We start from the raw sequence: 12,581 nt of genomic DNA, 5'->3' as shown, positions 1-12,581 counted from the left end.
GAGACAGACACAGAGACACAGGGACAGAGACAGACACAGAGACAGGGACAGACACAGGGACAGTGACAGAGACAAGGACAGAGACAGACACAGGGACAGACAGACACAGGGACAGAGACAGACAGACACAGAGACAGACACAGAGACAGAGACAGACACAGAGACACAGGGACAGGGACAGACACAGAGACAGGGACAGAGACAAGGACAGACACAGGGACAGAGACAGGGACAGAGACAGAGACAGGGACAGACACAGGGACAGAGACAGGGACAGACACAGGGACAGAGACAGGGACAGAGACAGGGACAGACACAGGGACAGAGACAGAGACAGACACAGGGACAGAGACAGACACAGGGACAGACACAGGGACAGGGACAGACACAGGGACAGACACAGAGACAGAGACAGGGACAGAGACAGACACAGGGACAGAGACAGACACAGAGACAGAGACAGACACAGAGACACAGGGACAGACACAGGGACAGACACAGAGACACAGGGACAGGGACAGAGACAGGCACAGGGACAGAGACAGACACAGGGACAGACACAGGGACAGAGACAGAGACAGAGACAGACACAGAGACAGACACAGAGACAGGGACAGAGACACAGGGACAGAGACAGGGACAGAGACAGGGACAGACACAGAGACAGAGACAGACACAGAGACAGGGACAGAGACAGAGACAGACACAGAGACAGACACAGAGACAGACACAGAGACACAGGGACAGGGACAGACACAGACACAGGGACAGAGACAGACACAGAGACAGGGACAGAGACAGACACAGGGACAGAGACAGACACAGGGACAGAGACAGACACAGGGACAGAGACAGACACAGAGACAGGGACAGAGACAGACACAGGGACAGAGACAGGGACAGAGACAGACACAGGGACAGAGACAGGGACAGACACAGGGACAGAGACAGGGACAGACACAGGGACAGACACAGGGACAGAGACAGACACAGGGACAGAAACAGACACAGGGACAGACACAGGGACAGAAACAGACACAGGGACAGACACAGGGACAGAGACAGGGACAGAGACAGGCACAGGGACAGAGACAGGGACAGAGAGACAGAGACAGAGACAGGGACAGACACAGGGACAGACACAGAGACAGAGACAAACACAGAGGGACAGGGACAGAGACAGACACAGAGACAGGAACAGAGACAGAAACAGACACAAGGACAGAGACAGACACAGAGACAGAGACAGGGACAGAGACAGACACAGGGACAGAGACAGACACAGGGACAGAGACAGACACAGGGACAGAGACAGACACAGAGACAGGGACAGAGACAGACACAGGGACAGAGACAGGGACAGAGACAGACACAGGGACAGAGACAGGGACAGACACAGGGACAGAGACAGGGACAGACACAGACACAGGGACAGAGACAGACACAGGGACAGAGACAGACACAGGGACAGAGACAGGGACAGAGACAGACACAGGGACAGAGACAGGGACAGACACAGGGACAGAGACAGGGACAGAGACAGACACAGGGGCAGAGACAGGGACAGAGACAGACAAAGAGTCAGGGACAGAGACAGGGACAGACACAGGGACAGACACAGGGACAGAAACAGACACAGGGACAGACACAGGGACAGAGACAGGGACAGAGACAGGCACAGGGACAGAGACAGGGACAGACACAGGGACAGAGACAGAGACAGGGACAGACACAGAGACAGAGACAGGGACAGAGACAGACACAGAGACAGACACAAGGACAGAGACAGAGACAGAGACATGGACAGAGACAGACACAGAGACAGACACAAGGACAGAGACAGAGACAGACACAGGGACAGAGACAGACACAGAGACAGGAACAGAGACAGGGACAGAGACAGGCACAGGGACAGGGACAGAGACAGGCACAGGGACAGAGACAGGGACAGAGACAGGGACAGGGACAGACACAGGAACAGAGACAGGGACAGAGACAGACACAGGGACAGAGACAGACACAGGAACAGAGACAGGGACAGAGACAGACACAGGGACAGACACAGGGACAGACACAGGGACAGAGACAGGGACAGAGACAGGGACAGACACAGGGACAGAGACAGGGACAGACACAGGGACAGAGACAGGGACAGAGACAGGGACAGACACAGGGACAGAGACAGGGACAGAGACAGGGACAGACACAGGGACAGAGACAGAGACAGACACAGGGACAGAGACAGACACAGGGACAGACACAGGGACAGGGACAGACACAGGGACAGACACAGGGACAGGGACAGACACAGAGACAGAGACAGGGACAGACACAGGAACAGAGACAGGGACAGAGACAGACACAGGGACAGACAGGGACAGACACAGGGACAGAGACAGAGACAGACACAGGGACAGACACAGGGACAGAGACAGACACAGGGACAGAGACAGACACAGGGACAGAGACAGAGACAGACACAGAGACAGGGACAGACACAGGGACAGAGACAGACACAGGGACAGAGACAGGGACAGAGACAGACACAGGGACAGAGACAGAGACAGGGACAGACACAGGGACAGAGACAGACACAGGGACAGAGACAGGGACAGACACAGGGACAGAGACAGTGACAGAGACAGGGACAGACACAGGGACAGAGACAGACACAGAGACAGACACAGGGACAGAGACAGAGACAGGGACAGGGACAGAGACAGACACAGGGACAGAGACAGACACAGAGACAGACACAGGGACAGAGACAGACACAGGGACAGAGACAGACACAGAGACAGGAACAGAGACAGGGACAGAGACAGGCACAGGGACAGGGACAGAGACAGGCACAGGGACAGAGACAGGGACAGAGACAGAGACAGGGACAGACACAGGAACAGAGACAGGGACAGAGACAGACACAGGGACAGAGACAGACACAGGAACAGAGACAGGGACAGAGACAGACACAGGGACAGACACAGGGACAGAGACAGGGACAGACACAGGGACAGAGACAGGGACAGAGACAGGGACAGAGACAGGGACAGACACAGGGACAGAGACAGAGACAGGGACAGACACAGGGACAGAGACAGACACAGGGACAGACACAGGGACAGAGACAGACACAGGGACAGACACAGGGACAGACACAGGGACAGAGACAGGGACAGACACAGAGACAGAGACAGGGACAGACACAGGAACAGAGACAGGGACAGAGACAGACACAGGGACAGACACAGGGACAGAGACAGACACAGGGACAGAGACAGAGACAGACACAGGGACAGACACAGGGACAGAGACAGACACAGGGACAGAGACAGACACAGGGACAGAGACATAGACAGATACAGAGACAGGGACAGACACAGGGACAGAGACAGACACAGGGACAGAGACAGGGACAGAGACAGACACAGGGACAGAGACAGAGACAGGGACAGACACAGGGACAGAGACAGACACAGGGACAGAGACAGGGACAGAGACAGGGACAGACACAGGGACAGAGACAGACACAGAGACAGACACAGGGACAGAGACAGAGACAGGGACAGGGACAGAGACAGACACAGGGACAGAGACAGACACAGAGACAGACACAGGGACAGAGACAGACACAGGGACAGAGAGACAGAGACAGGGACAGGGACAGACACAGGGACAGGGACAGGGACAGACACAGGGACAGAGACAGGGAGAGAGACAGACACAGGGACAGACACAGGGACAGAGACAGGGACAGACACAGGGACAGAGACAGACACAGGGACAGACACAGGGACAGGGACAGACACAGGGACAGAGACAGACACAGGGACTGACACAGGGACAGAGACAGAGACAGACACAGGGACAGACACAGAGACAGAGACAGGGACAGAGACAGACACAGGGACAGAGACAGACACAGGGGCAGAGACAGGGACAGAGACAGACACAGGGACAAGGACAGACACAGGGACAGAGACATAGACAGACACAGAGACAGAGACAGACACAGAGACAGGGACAGGGACAGAGACAGAGACAGACACAGGGACAGAGACAGACACAGGGACAGAGACAGACACATAGACAGGGACAGAGACAGACACAGGGACAGAGACAGAGACAGGGACAGGGACAGAGACAGAGACAGACACAGGGACAGACACAGGGACAGACACAGGGACAGAGACAGACACAGGGACAGAGACAGGGACAGAGAGACAGAGACAGGGACAGGGACAGACACAGGGACAGGGACAGACACAGGGACAGAGACAGGGAGAGAGACAGACACAGGGACAGACACAGGGACAGAGACAGGGACAGACACAGGGACAGAGACAGACACAGGGACAGACACAGGGACAGAGACAGACACAGGGACAGACACAGGGACAGAGACAGACACAGGGACTGACACAGGGACAGAGACAGAGACAGAGACAGACACAGGGACAGACACAGAGACAGAGACAGGGACAGAGACAGACACAGGGACAGAGACAGACACAGGGACAGAGACAGACACAGGGGCAGAGACAGGGACAGAGACAGACACAGGGACAGAGACAGACACAGGGACAGAGACATAGACAGACACAGAGACAGAGACAGACACAGAGACAGGGACAGAGACAGGGACAGAGACAGAGACAGACACAGGGACAGAGACAGACACATAGACAGGGACAGAGACAGACACAGGGACAGAGACAGGGACAGGGACAGAGACAGAGACAGACACAGGGACAGAGACAGAGACAGACACAGGGACAGAGACAGGGACAGACACAGGGACAGACACAGGGACAGACACAGGGACAGAGACAGACACAAGGACAGGGACAGAGACAGACACAGGGACAGAGACAGGGACAGAGACAGGGACAGAGACAGACACAGAGACAGGGACAGAGACAGACACAGACACAGGGACAGACACAGGGACAGAGACAGGGACAGACACAGAGACAGGGACAGACACAGGGACAGACAGAAACAGGGACAGAGACAGGGACAGACACAGGGACAGGGACAGACACAGGGACAGGGACAGACACAGGGACAGACACAGGGACAGAGACAGGGACAGGGACAGAGACAGGGACAGAGACAGGGACAGGGACAGAGACAGGGATAGGGACAGACACAGGGACAGGGACAGAGACACAGGGACAGGGACAGAGACAGACACAGGGACAGGGACAGAGACACAGGGACAGAGACAGGGACAGACACAGGGACAGACACAGGGACAGAGACAGGGACAGAGACAGACACAGGGACAGAGACAGGGACAGAGACAGGGACAGAGACAGAGACAGACACAGAGACAGACACAGGGACAGAGACAGAGACAGACACAGGGACAGAGACAGGGACAGAGACAGACACAGGGACAGAGACAGATACAGACACAGAGACAGACACAGAGACAGACACAGAGACAGGGACAGGGACAGACACAGGGACAGAGACAGGGACAGAGACAGACACAGGGACAGAGACAGGGACAGGGACAGACACAGGGACAGAGACAGAGACAGGGACAGAGACAGACACAGGGACAGACACAGGGACAGAGACAGACACAGGGACAGAGACAGAGACAGAGACAGACACAGGGACAGAGACAGACACAGGGACAGAGACAGACACAGGGACAGAGACAGGGACAGAGAGAAAAAGACAAAAAGAGTAAAACAATAAGATGGTGAGCACTTTCTAGTCACGAGCACAGAACAGCGCCACAGGAAGTGAATTCCAGTCAGTGCAAGTCAGTAATGTTTATTATCATCATCACATGTCCCAGTCACGTAAGGCCCCCAAGCTGAAAAGCCTTCATGAAAAAGAAATAAATATATCTGGTCCTGTGGACACTTCTGATGGCTCAACGTAACAGACCACCTCTGTGTCAAATGCGCAATCACACTCACACACACAAATATCAGAACACATGCTTACACACTGATATCAGAACACACACACACACACACACACACTCTCTCTCTCTCTCTCTCAAGGACAGGTTGGAAGAATAGGCCATGCCTAAGATCTTAATCCTGCAATAATCTATATATTTTTTTAAATGCGTTCTGAGTTCTTTCACGTCTAAAATTACACTATGTGAACAGATGTAAAACTGAAGAACACACACACACACACACACACACACACACGGATGACTCAGTATACACATCACAGAAAGGGTATTAAACGTTGATCTACCACAAAAAAAAAAAAATAAATATAAAATAAAAAAGACTGCATGCATACAGCTGAAATTGTGTGTCTGTGACAGTCTAAAATACATTTCACAAAGACTGTCAATTACATAAGAGGACTGGATTGCAGGTCGCCCAAGGACTAACAGTTCAACCACACCCAGAGCTCCTCAGACCACCCATTTAGTGCACACTGGCTGCCCCACTCTGGGCCTCAATCCGCATCATTCCACAACCTTACATCATGCACAAGACAAAAAACGGAGATAACATTTCACCAATATGATCTACAAGTGAAACAAAGCAGACCATACAGGACATTCACGATCTACAAGACAAAGCAGACAACATTGGACATTCACGATCTACAAGACAAAGCAGACATTGGACATTCATGATCTACAAGACAAAGCAGACAACACTGGACATTCATGATCTACAAGACAAAGCAGACATTGGACATTCATGATCTACAAGACAAAGCAGACATTGGACATTCATGATCTACAAGACAAAGCAGACATTGCACATTCATGATCTACAAGACAAAGCAGACATTGGACATTCATGATCTACAAGACAAAGCAGACAACATTGGACATTCATGATCACAAGACAAAGCAGACAACATTGGACATTCATGATCTACAAGACAATGCAGACATTGGACATTCACGATCTACAAGACAAAGCAGACAACATTGGACATTCACGATCTACAAGACAAAGCAGACAACATTGGACATTCATGATCTACAAGACAAAGCAGACAACATTGGACATTCATGATCTACAAGACAATGCAGACATTGGACATTCATGATCTACAAGACAAAGCAGACATTGGACATTCACGATCTACAAGACAAAGCAGACAACATTGGACATTCATGATCTACAAGACAAAGCAGACAACACTGGACATTCATGATCTACAAGATAAAGCAGACAACACTGGACATTCATGATCTACAAGACAAAGCAGACAACATTGGACATTCATGATCTACAAGACAAAGCAGACAACACTGGACATTCACGATCTACAAGACAAAGCAGACATTGGACATTCATGATCTACAAGACAAAGCAGACATTGGACATTCATGATCTACAAGACAAAGCAGACAACATTGGACATTCATGATCTACAAGACAATGCAGACATTGGACATTCATGATCTACAAGACAAAGCAGACAACATTGGACATTCACGATCTACAAGACAAAGCAGACAACATTGGACATTCACGATCTACAAGACAAAGCAGACAACATTGGACATTCATGATCTACAAGACAAAGCAGACATTGGACATTCATGATCTACAAGACAAAGCAGACAACATTGGACATTCATGATCTACAAGACAAAGCAGACACTGGACATTCATGATCTACAAGACAAAGCAGACAACATTGGACATTCATGATCTACAAGACAATGCAGACATTGGACATTCATGATCTACAAGACAAAGCAGACAACATTGGACATTCATGATCTACAAGACAAAGCAGACATTGGACATTCATGATCTACAAGACAAAGCAGACAACATTGGACATTCATGATCTACAAGACAATGCAGACAACACTGGACATTCATGATCTACAAGACAAAGCTGACAACATTGGACATTCACGATCTACAAGACAAAGCAGACAACACTGGACATTCATGATCTACAAGACAAAGCAGACATTGGACATTCATGATCTACAAGACAAAGCAGACATTGGACATTCACGATCTACAAGACAAAGCAGACATTGGACATTCACGATCTACAAGACAATGCAGACAACACTGGACATTCATGATCTACAAGACAAAGCAGACAACATTGGACATTCATGATCTACAAGACAAAGCAGACAACATTGGACATTCATGATCTACAAGACAAAGCAGACACTGGACATTCATGATCTACAAGACAAAGCAGACATTGGACATTCATGATCTACAAGACAAAGCAGACATTGGACATTCACGATCTACAAGACAATGCAGACATTGGACATTCATGATCTACAAGACAAAGCAGACATTGGACATTCATGATCTACAAGACAAAGCAGACATTGGACATTCACGATCTACAAGACAATGCAGACATTGGACATTCATGATCTACAAGACAAAGCAGACAACACTGGACATTCACGATCTACAAGACAAAGCAGACAACATTGGACATTCATGATCTACAAGACAAAGCAGACATTGGACATTCATGATCTACAAGACAAAGCAGACAACACTGGACATTCACGATCTACAAGACAAAGCAGACATTGGACATTCATGATCTACAAGACAAAGCAGACATTGGACATTCATGATCTACAAGACAAAGCAGACATTGGACATTCATGATCTACAAGACAAAGCAGACAACATTGGACATTCATGATCTACAAGACAAAGCAGACAACAGTATTACTACTATATCTAGTCTCTACCAATGGACTGTGGTATTTCTCAAGCCAGCAGACTGACTTAGCAAAACTTCTTCGCTCCGACTGGCGCGTGAAGTGCCCAAGTCAGAAGAAGTCACTGAAATTACTGTGAACTAACTTGTTGGTGGCCCCCCCACCCCATACCCCAACCTGCCTTTGTACGAATTTCACCCTAAAGTTGGGGGTGGGCGATTAGTGGGTACGTTACCCTTTGTGGGAGTTAATTCCCTTACTTAGTTTCACCACACAGCACAGGCTGGGGGGAGAGTGAGAACACAACAGCCATTGAAACAAAACACCGCATCACAGGAGTGATGTCATGCTCTCACTTTTTTCAATGACACATCCACATCTCATGGAGATGTTCTATTCTTCATCTCGGGATGTGAATCTGCACTGCTTTCTACAGCAACACCATGACACAGGGCAAACTGAATCATTTGATAATGTTTTTCTTCATGCTGGGTGGGTGTTTACTAGATACTGGGTGCCTACAAGACAGTTTACAGTATCACTGACAACATCCCTGTCTTTTCCTGTCATCAGCCACTGGCGACATCAGTGACAACCTGTTTGCCATCATTTACCTGCCAGGTGGTCACACTGTCCTGAACTGACTGGACGGTCAGACTGACAGTTGCTGCTGTCTGCCTGCCTGACAGGCACATTGACATTTGTCAGACAGCCAGACAGTGACAGGAACCAGAACATTACATGCTGCCACAGTTTCAGTTTCAGTAGCTCAAGGAGGTGTCACTGAGTTCGGACAAATCCATATATGCTACACCACATCTGCCAAGCAGATGCCTGACCAGCAGCGTAACCCAACGCGCTTAAAGGTAACGAGAAAAGAGCCAGGGGGGGCGGCCCCCCCGGACGAGGCCGGAGGGGGGGCTCTTTGAACTTTCGCCAGGTGGAAGGGCGCCAGCCCGGACGAGCGAGAGCTACCACTGGGTTTGGTACAGCACCCAACAGCTTCCCCTGCCGAGAAGGCCGACGGACCCCCCTCCCTTTGAGAGAGAGAGAGAGCCCCGGCACCCCGGACAGGACAGGTACCCCAAAGTCACACTTTTCGGGGAGGCGGGCCGGTCGCAAACACCAGGCTAACACCGGCCACCTTCTCCAAAACACGAGGACGGGTCATACACTGCCACAGTACCAGTGATCATTCTCGGAGGATCTAAATGCCTGGAGAGAAACATACAGGTGTGTGTGTGTTCCGTCCTCTCTTTCTCATTGGTGTTCTTTTTAATGAAGAATGCACGCACCTGAAATAATCGCACTGATTCATTTTCCCCTCAAACCACCAACAACAATCCCACACATGAAGTTTTTCTGTCGTAGTCACATGTATTCAGTCCATTTATTCACACAGTACAATGCAATGTATGACACTGTCACCACTTATGTGTTCATAAATACAACTACAATGATTGAATGTGTTCCCATAGTTACCATCATGTCCACAACTGTGTCTTAACAGGTTTTTGCACCACAGAAATGTCTCCTCTTCCCCCTCCTCTCTGTCTGTGAAGAGTCACTGGCGCACCACACAGAACCACCCTTCACCAGATTCCTCCATACATAGAGGCTGTGTGTCAAAGCCTGGGTCACTAGCTTGTGTTTAATACACACGTACTGAAATGCATGAAATGTACATATTGCTATGCCCAGGAAGAATATGGTTTACCAGTATTCTGCAAAAAATAAAGCTACTGCTGTCACCACTGTACACATCTTCTGCGGATGATACTGAAAAGTTTGTGGTTAGGTCCAGGGGGTTCTTAACCATCATGCATGTTCTAATATCAAAATGAAACAAAACAAAGGAAAACAATGAGATATTAAAAAAAAAAAAAAAAAAAGCCAAAATACCTAAGTGGACATCTGTATAATACAGATATACCCAAACCCATGACTGTACTTGGTCAAGCTGTGCATGAAATGTGATCACTGCTGTCATCAGTACAACCTTTCTATCAGTGTGCAGGATCAGAGCAGGTGTCACTGTCGATTCACAACCCCCCACTGTGGATATTCCCCTGGTATAAGGGGTTGTACAGGTGTAAGAACACCATCATATGGATATTTCCATAAAGGTCATACAGGTGTCAGAACCCCCCCCCCCCCCTGACCCCCCCCCCCCCCCCCCCCCCCATCCCACCACCCTCCTGTGGAAATTCCCCTAAAGGTCATGCAGGTGTCAGAAACATCCCACAACCCCCCCTGTGGAAATTCCCCTAAAGGTCATGCAGGTGTCAGAAACATCCCACAACCCCCCTGTGGAAATTCCCCTAAAGGTCATGCAGGTGTCACAAACATCCCACAACCCCCCTGTGGACATTCCCCTAAAGGTCATGCAGGTGTCACAAACATCCCACAACCCCCCTGTGGACATTCCCCTAAAGGTCATGCAGGTGTCACAAACATCCCACAACCCCCCCTGTAGAAATTCCCCTAAAGGTCATGCAGGTGTCACAAACATCCCACAACCCCCCTGTGGAAATTCCCCTAAAGGTCATGCATGTGTCAGAAACATCCCACAACCCCCCTGTAGAAATTCCCCTAAAGGTCATGCAGGTGTCACAAACATCCCACAACCCCCCTGTGGACATTCCCCTAAAGGTCATGCAGGTGTCACAAACATCCCACAACCCCCCTGTGGACATTCCCCTAAAGGTCATGCAGGTGTCACAAACATCCCACAACCCCCCCTGTAGAAATTCCCCTAAAGGTCATGCAGGTGTCACAAACATCCCACAACCCCCCTGTGGACATTCCCCTAAAGGTCATGCATGTGTCAGAAACATCCCACAACCCCCCTGTAGAAATTCCCCTAAAGGTCATGCAGGTGTCAGAAACATCCCACAACCCCCCCTGTGGACATTCCCCTAAAGGTCATGCAGGTGTCACAAACATCCCACAACCCCCCTGTGGAAATTCCCCTAAAGGTCATGCAGGTGTCAGAAACATCCCACAACCCCCCTGTAGAAATTCCCCTAAAGGTCATGCAGGTGTCAGAAACATCCCACAACCCCCCCTGTGGACATTCCCCTAAAGGTCATGCAGGTGTCAGAAACATCCCACAACCCCCCCTGTGGACATTCCCCTAAAGGTCATGCAGGTGTCAGAAACATCCCACAACCCCCCTGTGGACATTCCCCTAAAGGTCATGCAGGTGTCACAAACATCCCACAACCCCCCTGTAGAAATTCCCCTAAAGGTCATGCAGGTGTCAGAAACATCCCACAACCCCCCTGTGGAAATTCCCCTAAAGGCTGTGCAGGTGTCAGAACTCTCCCCACCCCCATCCTGTTGATATTCCCTGTCAGGGCAACACCCCGCCCCTCATGCCCAGCTCTCCCACACAGGTGAATATCCCCCAAGTGTGAAGTGTCGTGCAGGTATCTGAAGAGATCAGTGCAGGTGTCAGCAAAAGCGTGCGGCCCACAGGCCGGCGTGTACTGAGGAGAGGCTGGACAACCCAAACCGATGAATGATGATGGGGGAGTCTCCGGCCGGCACGACAAATGGTAAGCTGAAGCTAGACCTGGAATCTTTTGCTGCAGTGGGCCCTAAAGTGTGAGTGGTGAAGACCTGTCCTGGATGCACACAACCATTCCCACACACCTCAAGGAAAAAAAAAAAAAAGAGTCCAGGGTCACAGTCCATTGTTTACGCCTCTCCTGTTTGCTTTGCATAGCTGTTCATCTGTCTGCCTCAAAAATGTTTGGCACCCTTAACACAGACATTCGCCACCCCCCTCACAACCAGCCTGTACAGAAACACACACACAGACAAGGAGGAAAGACCCCCTCCCCACTCCCCCAGACCCGACCTGTCACTCCCTAAAAATAGTAACAGTAAGAAGTGACAAACTCCCACC

The sequence above is a fragment of the Babylonia areolata genome, chromosome 14, assembly GCF_041734735.1.
Source record: "Babylonia areolata isolate BAREFJ2019XMU chromosome 14, ASM4173473v1, whole genome shotgun sequence".
Lineage (NCBI taxonomy): Eukaryota > Metazoa > Mollusca > Gastropoda > Neogastropoda > Buccinidae > Babylonia > Babylonia areolata.
The sequence above is the reverse complement of the archived record's forward strand: the minus strand, read 5'-3'. Positions refer to the sequence as shown.